Here is a 10810-nt window from a genome sequence, read left to right on the forward strand (position 1 = left end):
GTGAGCGGGAGGGGGGGCCAGTAGCCTACCAGACACAACCACCCGTCTGGTCGGAGGATCCTCTCTTTGCGAGGGTGAATGAGGAACTTTACACCCTATTCCCCTCACCTACAAACTGGTGACTCGACGTGATCTTCCTCACACAAAAGCCGTATATTTCAAAAACCTTCGGGATAGCTTTAGCACAGACATGTATTAAATACAACAAAATTCTAAAACAATTCTTTAGAGCATGTGAGATTAGATTAGTTTCCATTCTGTTACCATTAAAAGCATCCACTGAAAATTTCAAACAATTTTATCATTGTTAAATTGCAAAGTCATGAAATATCAGTGAAACAATTTCTATTTCCGTTTCATGTAAAAGTTCAACACATTGTTTTAAGAGGTCGGTTTTTGTTCGATCGTAATTTCGTTAACAAAAATTGTTGACCAGTATTTTAAAAGTACTATTTATAGCCTTGACTTGATTTCGATATATATTTTTTTAATTTGATTAATAACTACTTTAAATGTGATGATGATAATACTTCATAGTTATGAACTCGTAGTACTATTTTATAACCTTTTAGAGCTGCGCTCACTATCGTCATTTTATTTTCAATTTCAAGTTTTCAATACCATGAATGATATGACCAAATAATTTGACGATATTGATTATAAATTATTTTGCATTTTTACTATAGAAATTTATCAGTAATTGTTCGGTCTTAATTTTTTTACCATTTTTAACCGACTTCAAAAAAAAAATTGAGGAGGTTACTCAATTCGACCGTATATATTATTTAATGTATGTTCGGGGATAATTCCGTCGTTTATGAACCGATTTTGATAACTCTTTTTTTGTTAGAAAGGAGATATCTCTAGTTTAGAAAACCAGGATCTGATGATGGGATCTTAGATAAATCGAGGGAAACTCTCGAAAATCCGCATAACTTTTTACTGGGTATACCGATTTTGATAATTTTTAATTTAATCAAAAGTCGATGTTTATCATGATGTGATCTGATTACAACTTTTGTAGTAATCTTTGATAATGCGTATTTACTTGACTATTTTTTTGTCGACCTACGTTATATTACTTGTTGATATGATTGAAGTCGGTTTTTCTTCGTTTGCCTGCAAACACAATTATTCTGTTACAGTTTCTGAAGTAGTTTTTAGCGTCATATATATTTACACATAGTCTTAAATATTGTGCTACTATATTTCCATTTGAAGTTAGTAAACTGTTCTTTTTCTATAAATATCTTATATAGTTCTCTAAATATTAGTATAACTATAACTCTATTGAGATAGAAAGTTTGCAATAATACATAAAACGTCTTTCCATTATTCCGCTACTCCTTCAATCGAGTTATGAAACTTTAAAATCAGAATACATTTAGTATTTTCGAAATTTACGACTTATACAGTTTTGATGAGTCCTAAGTATTGTTTCGAAGAAACGCAGTGAGAGATAGCATACTTCTTACGTTGTTGCATAAAGTTCTTAGATTGTTTCACAGGCATTCCAAAAATAATGTCTATTTACCTAAACGCCTACATTAACTTATTACCTGACGCCGGGTTGGCGTAACGGTCACAGCCATGGATTGTGCCTGTTGCGCTGGCGGTTGCGGGTTCGATTCCCGCACATGACATACATTTGTATTGGTCATACAGGTGTTTGCCGTGGTCTGGGTCTTTGTGCAGTCCTTGTGGGTCTTCCCACCGTGCCTCGGAGAGCAAGTTAAGCCGTCGGTCCCGGTTGTTATCATGTACACCTGATAGCGATCGTAACTCATACTCGTAGTATATATCCGCCAACTCGCATTGGAGCAGCGTGGTGGATTAAACTCTGATCCTTCTCCTACGTGGGGAAAGAGGCCTATGCCCAGTAGTGGGATGCCCAGGCTGAAGCGATACCTTAACGCTATACTTTGACTTACATTGACATAATAATGTATGTAAAAGTTGTCACCAAATGGTGGGTAATATACCTTGAAAAGTAATAGCGTGATTCGTTTCGTTTTCAAGCTGCAAATGCATATTCTGTTCTACGCCTTTCTCTGTTTATCGAGTTCAATTTTTACTGGTGAGTTACAGATAGATAATGATTTGTAACTACTATAATGAAATAAAGCAATAATGTAATTTAATCGTCTGTCAGTAAATTGTTTATACTAAACTTTTTCAATTTGATCCGATTTCAATAAACATTGCTCCCGGGGACACGGTGTATCAATAGCGGAAGTAGGATTGATAACAAGCTTGCGATGCTACTGGTATCGTAGGCATTCATAGTCAACTACTTTCCATCGGGTAGACTTTGTCGGCCATGCTATAAGATTCAAAATAAAATGTGAAACTTTTTCCTATTTCAAAGAAATTTAAAAAAGTGTGTTAGCACAGTGATCGCACATTTGATAATTTACTTACACCACAGAAAACAATAGGAGTAGGAAATCCTTAATAAATTGTTTGACAAAAACCTAACATGCTCTAAATAATATACAGTATACATAAAGTTCTAAGACTAATAATTTGTGTAATCGCGTGGCATACACACGTCTTCCATCTTTTGTGTATTAAGGGATATTATATATACCTATTATACAATTATGATCTAAGCTTTCTACTACACAACATAATTATGATCATAAGTTGAACGTATAATTATATGATGCCTATTTATAATTAGCGATTTTATTCCGAAATCTGAACTCAATCGTATTGCATTAAACGTACCGTACAATTTTTTCTTATTTCTCTTTGATGCTAAGAAAAGCCTTTACATATTTCCTACTACATTAATTCTCCTCAAGCTGCATCTCCATTGTAAACAAAGTTACAAATGAATAGCTGAACTCAAGGCCGCTAGCTTGAATTAAAATTTATGAACAGGCTGAAAGTCGTATTATTCTGTATGTGAATAACACACTGAATTTATAATATTATGATGATGATGGCAAATCAAGGTATTTTTGATATCAGTAGTTCTATGAGAAAAAAATAAGTTATATAATATAGTAATTGTGTTTGCTCGCAAACGAAAAAAACCAACATCAGTTGTAACGACAAATAATACAACGTAGGTGTCTACCTAAAAAACCGACTTTAATTACAATGACAAGTAGTCAAGTAAATACGTGTTAGTAGATGAAAAAATACGTGTTATCAAAGATTATTCAAAGAGTTCTTACTCATCAGAAATCGCTTAAATTTAAACGGTATCAGATGACACGCATCACCTTTCATTCAAAAAAAAAAAATCATCGAAATTTGTCCACCCAGTAAAAAGTTCTGAGGTAATATCAAACAGTCGAATTGAGAACTTCCTCCATTTTTTTGAAGTCAGTTACAAACTGGGTGACTCTACATTCAATTACTACATAATTGTGTGATTGTAATTAGTTGTTTTAGTTTTTATATAATGAAATTATTTTTAAAATTATTTATTTGTATTTGGTATTATTTATTATTAATGTAATTTTATTATTGTATTATTCTATTTTTCAAATTATCGTGAGATTCATTGATTTTTAAGTTGTATTTGTGTTATAAAAATTATTTAAGTAGAATTGTTTTATGGGTCAATTGTTACCTGAAATAAAGAAATTATTATATTATTATTATAAAATTAAAGACGATGTAAAATAAATTGTAGGTTGTTGTTACGATGCATAAGCGCAACGGTTACAAGTGCTGGCTATTGTGCTGGCGGTTGCGCGTTTGATCTCCACGTATGGCACATATTTGTAATTGACCATACATATATTTTCCGTTGTCCAGTCGGTTGTCCTTGTGTATTGTGTATGTTTCCGGATCTTTGTCACAGAAGTAAATCCTAGTGGGGCCGTTAAATGTATGGCGTTTATTTGTTGATTTATAGAAAATTTACCGAAATAAATCAAATAACTTCTTAATAACTGTTTTATTCTCAATAAAACACTGCTTCAATTTACACCCTATATTGTAAAAATATTGTCAGATCTTGCTCAGATTTTAATGCTATCACACGACAAGCACCAGCTTCAATCAAGTCGCTGTTATATTCGTTTTTTATTTCTTTATTTATTATGTACGAGTATAAGACCACCAACAAAACCCATACACTAAAAGTACGTAAATAATAGAGTAAAAAGAAACTTGTAATATCTTAAATGTGAATCCGGTCATAAGATACACACAAAAATGATTTACATCAATCATAACTATGTACCTTCAATACTCAATTATACGTAAATAGAGAAAAAAGTTCTCGAAGAGATATACAAATTACTGTGAGCACAGTCTCAAGATAATTAATATATATTTATCCGTTATTAAAGTATCTGCAATACGTAGTGGATATTCAATTGTTTTTTTTTTAATACTATATAACTTTTTAAAAATGCGTAAAGCAATATTATTTATTATTACATTTATCTAGGGTATACTTAGCGTAGCTCGTAAGTGCCACTTTAAATACTCTATGCTTAAGACGTATTTTAGGTTTAAGGAAATTTATTCTTATAAAAAATTTTATGTTTTTTTTTTAAATTATATTTAAAAAAGTTACATGCAATATTTACATTAGCTACCGGTTTTAAAGCTATAAGCAAGTTAATTTTTTTTTACTGATAAACCTTAGATTAAGAAAGCAATATTGGATATCTCTTAGATAACTAAAATCTAATAAGAGTTTTAATTTCTGTGCCGTATATATAGACGTTCGAGAAATTTTACTAAAGGAGTTTTTGTTCGCATCCGTTCCATAGCCGGTGTTTACATAAAGGCGGACGAAGCAACTTTGAGCATAATTTTATTTTTCAAGTCTTCGAACCGACTTCAGTGAAACTTTTTGCTTGATTTCTTCTTTGGCAATTTCATTCACTATTTTCAACCAAGTTTTGTGGGCGCGCGCAATAAACAAAAGTTTTATCGAGTGACCCCCTTAAATTGCTGAGCCATTGTTATTAATTTTTCTACCAATAATCTAACTTCGAAAGTTCAGCGAAAATAGAAGTTCTAAATGTTATTAGTTACAGTTCAAACTTGAAATGAACAGGGACTATTTGGCTAGATCCACTTGAGTTAATGACTTTATTAATTTATTCGGAAATTGTTCGAAATCCGGTTCGGTCCGGTTCGGTCTCTTGAATATTCGATTGATTAACGGTCTTAAACTAGTATTCGAAAGTTATAACGCATAATTATTTTTTACAAAATAACTTAGTTCTAAATTTATTAGCTTACAGTTCTGTAAATAAATTTGTGACTTGGGAAAACTTTTAAAATATTTGAAACAATTCTAACGATAAATATTTTTTTCTAAAGCAACAAAAATAATATGGTAAAACCGGGAGAGATGCCGCAGTGGGATAGATGCCTCATGTTCTAAAAACCTAACATCCCGAACTCACAAATGAAAATTAATCGCATAAGTAGGAGTCGAAGTCACCCCGTACCTCAGATATCCACAGATATTCGTGTCGCAAGGACGCGTTTGGATCGTGTGTGTAATTTTCTCCGTGGTGAAATTTACAAACACGTCAAAGTTTTAAAGGTTAGTATTTAAGGTTGTATAATTTTTTAAATAGTAATAAATTCCGTTATATTTTTTATCACGTCTATATACTGGGTCATTGAGTCTGCATATAGTTGTAAATAGATGCTATTTTGTTTATAATTTATTTAAAAAATACGTGGGCATCTATCCCAATCACAAAGGATAGTTGCCCTGATTTTTTGAGGTATAGGGGTGCCTTAGGGGCATCTATACCTTCATTCACCATATACAGAGTAAGTTTATATGTATAATTTTTTTTGTGTCTGTTATATTTTTTATGTATTTACGTATATTTATGTTTGGATGTTTTACTGATTCTAGCAGAACTATGCCACGAAAATATAAAAGAAAGGAAGAAATGCGAGCTCGAGTATGTTCTTGGACTATAGAAAACCTACAGTCAGCTTTTGATGAGAAAGTATGATTGTGCAATGTGCATGTTGACACTTGATATGAATATTTTAGACCAACAATTAAGCATTTATACTTTTGTTGAATAAATGCTTGTAAAATTTAATTACATTCATAAATTTCATTTAATTACATTATTAAAATATAAATTCTTAAGTTTCAACATGATATATATATATATCATGTTGAAACTTAAGAATTTATATTTTAGTTAAACAAAAGTTCTAAAAATTTAATTAGGTATAGTAATCTGTGTGATATAAAAATTATATTCTAATTATAACAATTAAAAGATATAAAAAAACACAAAATTTTTTCATTGCTATGGCCCATGTTTCTTGGAGACAATCGATGTTTTAGGAGTAGAAATAACCTAACCTAACATTTGGTTTGGGTTTTTCGTTTACACGGTTTAAAGGGCATCTCTCCTACTCACTATTTTCATGGTGGGGCAACTATCCATATAGGTAGGCATCTATCCTCAAAAAAAGGGTTCACGAAAAGCTAATTTCTGCTTAATCTGCATTGGCTAGGTTGAAAAAAAAATAGCCATAATTCAACATAAAGGATTGAGCTAGCTACATTAATAAAAATTATTCGTATAAAAATCATATTTTTAAAATTAGGTGGCTATTTCAAAAAGTGAGGCATCTATCCCGGTTTTACCCTACATTATATATTTTATTTCGTGACCTAAGGGCGTCATCAACTGATTTATTTTGTAATTAATTTTTTTTAGTGCATCTGTAGTAATTTTAATCTAGGCTTTTTAATTTACTTTTTAAATTTATAGAAGAAGTTCTATATAAAAGAAAAAAAGTTAACCAGTGTAATGAGAAAATCAATTTCTTTAATGCCTCAACAAATCATGAAGACAAGAAGATATTTCCTGTCATCTTTTTAGTAAACCTGGATAAAAGGAATTCTGTTAGAGACAAGATTGTATAGATCGATGCACTCCATCAATTACGAATGTTCAATAAGTTATCTGACGTAACGAATGTTAGGGTCTTCATTCGATCTGATCTTATTTGAAAATGTCGGTCCAAAGCAAGTAGGAGCTCAAGTGATAAGGGACATGTGATTGATATAAGTAGACTTTAATTAAGACTTGGCAGACGGAGAACCGTCATTGAGATTTTCCGGGAATCAGAGTAATTCTATAAGTTTCATGTCATTGAAACGACAGTGTATTGTTTTATTATTAATGTCTTTGAGTTCTCTACTCCTGTTTCCGTATTTTGGGAATCAATTATTTTTAGAAATTGATTAGTGTTTGTACACAAATTAGTTTGCTATTTTCTTGGTTTCACTTCAGCATACAATTAGCTGCATACATTTCATGCAATAAACCTTAAATTGAGTTGAATAATACAGTGAGTATATATATAAAGTTCAAAGCTTGATTTTTACAATACTCATAGAGAATTTTTAGGAATGAATAAAAGGAATAATGAATAAAATGAAAGGAATATACAGTTCCTTCTAAATATTAATCAAGTTAATTGGACCAATTTAATTATATAATTTTATATCCATTTAAAAGTCTAATTCTATGTTTGTAGCTTCTCGTAATAAACAATATATTTTTTAAATATTTTATGAATATCAATAGAAACGATTTTTTAATAAAGAAAATATTTTGATACTCTTGTATTTTATCTTTTGAAATGTATCTATCATCAATTCTGGTGTCGCAGACGTCTAAAGCCTACGGTAATCGCTTACCATCAGGTGAGCCGTACGCCTGTTTGCCGACCTAGTTGTATATTTAAAAAAAAAAGTTAAAAATAACTTTAATATACGAGTTGTTTGTTCCTAAGGTAGTTTTTTTTTTAATCCTCGATACACGTCTAGTAGATTGTCTTTCAGACTTCAATTGTGAATCAGTCAACAATAAATACACAGGACACAAAACGAATACTTTACTTACAAAACTCAATAGAAATTTAAGTACGAATTCATAATAATACTAATATCAATACACAATCCTTTACGCAACGCATACTCATTGGATCGTATACAAAAATGGTCTCAATATTGAATCCGTTGAATATTTCCAAGATTTTTACGCCGACCATTTGTTAGTCCACATCGTATGGGTAATAACGCCTTCCCTTTTTCGACACGTTATTTTATCGCTTGGTAACAAATCTCCTAAAGTTTTGTATTGGCAATTTTGGATATAATATTTGTAAGCCTTTCGAGATATACGATTAAAGTTCCAATCGGATCGTTATTGTATTCGAGATGTAGTTCTATGTTTGTTATGAGTTAAGATGATAGCGGATAAGAGCAAATAGAACAGTTAAAAAATAACAACAGAAAAAAAAAATCATGATCATAACCGAATTGAATAAAACTATAATCATTATCAACTAATTCACAAAACTTTGCTACCATAATTTAAATTATGTATTTGAACGTGTAAAAGTCAATTATATTTTACAATATATATATATTAATTCGTGAAGTTAAAACTTTTTACCCCTTTTTACGAAAATTGCGCGGGTGGAGGAGTATGAAATTTTGCACACTTATCGTTTATATAGAGAAGGAGTGCCGAATGCTAATATTTTTTTTTAATTATACTTAAAATATACATTAGATTAATAAAAAAAAAAGAATGATTACACACACGCGCATATTATACTCTTTTGTTGATTATCAAAGTCTGTAGTCGAATTAATTTTTTTTTAAAAAGGTTCTTTATTTTCACTATTTTTTTTTTAATTAAATTTTATATTATGGTCAAATTTCGACTATAATGGGCGTTACTCAATAATACAATAATTACATCAATTTGTACCTCTAATGTATATCGCGAAGAAGATACTTAGGACAGCATTTCAAATTATCTACTCCTAAGTAAAAAGGAAAACGTAAATACTTCTTATTTGTATTTACTTTACATTATTTATGAAAAAAAATACATTTTGGGCTATATAAAAATACCTTAAGATGCGGGTCTTATTTAATACGTTGGACGTCTGAGACACATATCCGCAAAGCCGCGAAAAAGCAGCGTGGCGAATTAATCTCCGTAAATTTCTTAAAGGGAGACTCCACGAAGAGGTGAATCATTTGTAAGCTCTTACAGTATCTGTACATTAATACATGAAGCGAAAAATTTGTACCTTTTTTTATAAAAATTGCGCGGACGGAGGAGTATGAAATTTCGACACTTATAGTTTTATAGAAGGAGTGCAGAATGCTAATATTTTTTTTAATTATGCATAAAAATATATTAAATCGGCAACAAAAAAATTACACACACTACCGTGTATTTGACACGTACACACGCATATTATATTCTTTTGTGGATTGTCAGTATGGTAGTCAAATTATGCTGTGTGGTTATGGCATTAAGAATATAGCCAACCCCTCTCTTCCCGTGGGTGTCGTAAGAGGCGACTAAGGGATAACACAGTTCCACTATCACCTTGGAACTAAAAAAGCCTGCCGCTGGCGGCATAACTATCCGACTGCTGACTTTGAAATACACAGGCCAAAGACGGGCAACAGCGTCTTCGGTGCGACAAAGCTAGCCCTGCGGTCACCAACCCGCCTGCCCAGCGTGGTGACTATGGGCAAAACACACGAGTTCACTCCATTTCTGGTGCGAACTTGTGGAGGCCTATGTCCAGCTGTGGACAGTATTAGTCTGAGGATGATGATGAGACAAATGGAAAAATTGTAAAACTTTTTTTTTATTTTCATTATTTTTTGGTTTACTTTAATTTAAAAAAAAAATATGGTCGAATTTCAACCTCTGGGCGACCACTAGTATATATAAACATGTCAGCTATGATGTTTGTATGTAACTGTCGTTGTTTTAGTACTGTTAATAGATAGGTTCATTTTTGAGTAATTTATTTAATAAATTGTACTCGTTATTATCAAGTTGTCTCCTGTGGTTTGTATAAAAAAATAATTTTTATTCACAAATAAAAAAAAAAAATACGGCAGCACGAACTTTCCCCGTCAGTTAAGGAGATTTAAAAGAGTTTATTTAAACATTTTAATATAATTTAAAAATGTTTTATTTAAACAAGCCTCCGTGGGATTGAACCTAACCCTTCAGGACCCAAAAAGAATTGTGTGTATTTTTGTAAAATAATATCCATATATAATCCCAAACGCAAATTGTACTTAGAGAAATTTTAATTTTTTGATACGTTCATGTGGTTTCATGGATTATAATCCAATATTAAAAAAGGCTGGTAAATGTCATTTAAACATCGTATTTAATACGTCTTTCTCTTAATTAATTAGTTCAGACACACGCTAGGAACTATTATAGGTTTATTAATATATTTGTTATGATAAAATTACTGCTTAGTTTGAATCATGAGTATTTTATTAAATTTTACCAACTTTTGTTGTTGACCTGTGCGACATGATGTGTATATTTTATTGTATCAAAATAGCGATGATCACAGCTAAATAATGGTGTTCTTAAGTAGTGTTGTGTTTCTGTGGAGAATAAGATAGCCAGTGCTCCAGTGATAGAGCCGGAAACGCGTTTGCATTACTTCTAGTTTTACAAGTGTCCATAGGCTAATGGACCTGGATAGGTTATGCAACCTATGCATTAACCAGGTGGCGAATGCTAGCGCGAACCCATCTCGCCCCACCCAGGCGAATGACTGCTCACACGTGGTGGTTTTTAGACAGTAGGAGTCTGACATAACCCTCTGGTGCCCGGAGCCGCGCTGGAGGGTATCCATGATGGATTTTTCCCACGTAAAAAAAACAGGTATGCATTAACCGATAGGCTGTGCTTGTTTGCCAACTTAAAAGTGTAAAAAATATCGCAATAAATTGCCAGCAAACACACTTGATAAGTATTAAGTGTGTCTTTAA

Source organism: Melitaea cinxia, chromosome 20, assembly GCF_905220565.1.
Source record: "Melitaea cinxia chromosome 20, ilMelCinx1.1, whole genome shotgun sequence".
Taxonomy (NCBI): Eukaryota; Metazoa; Arthropoda; class Insecta; order Lepidoptera; family Nymphalidae; genus Melitaea; species Melitaea cinxia.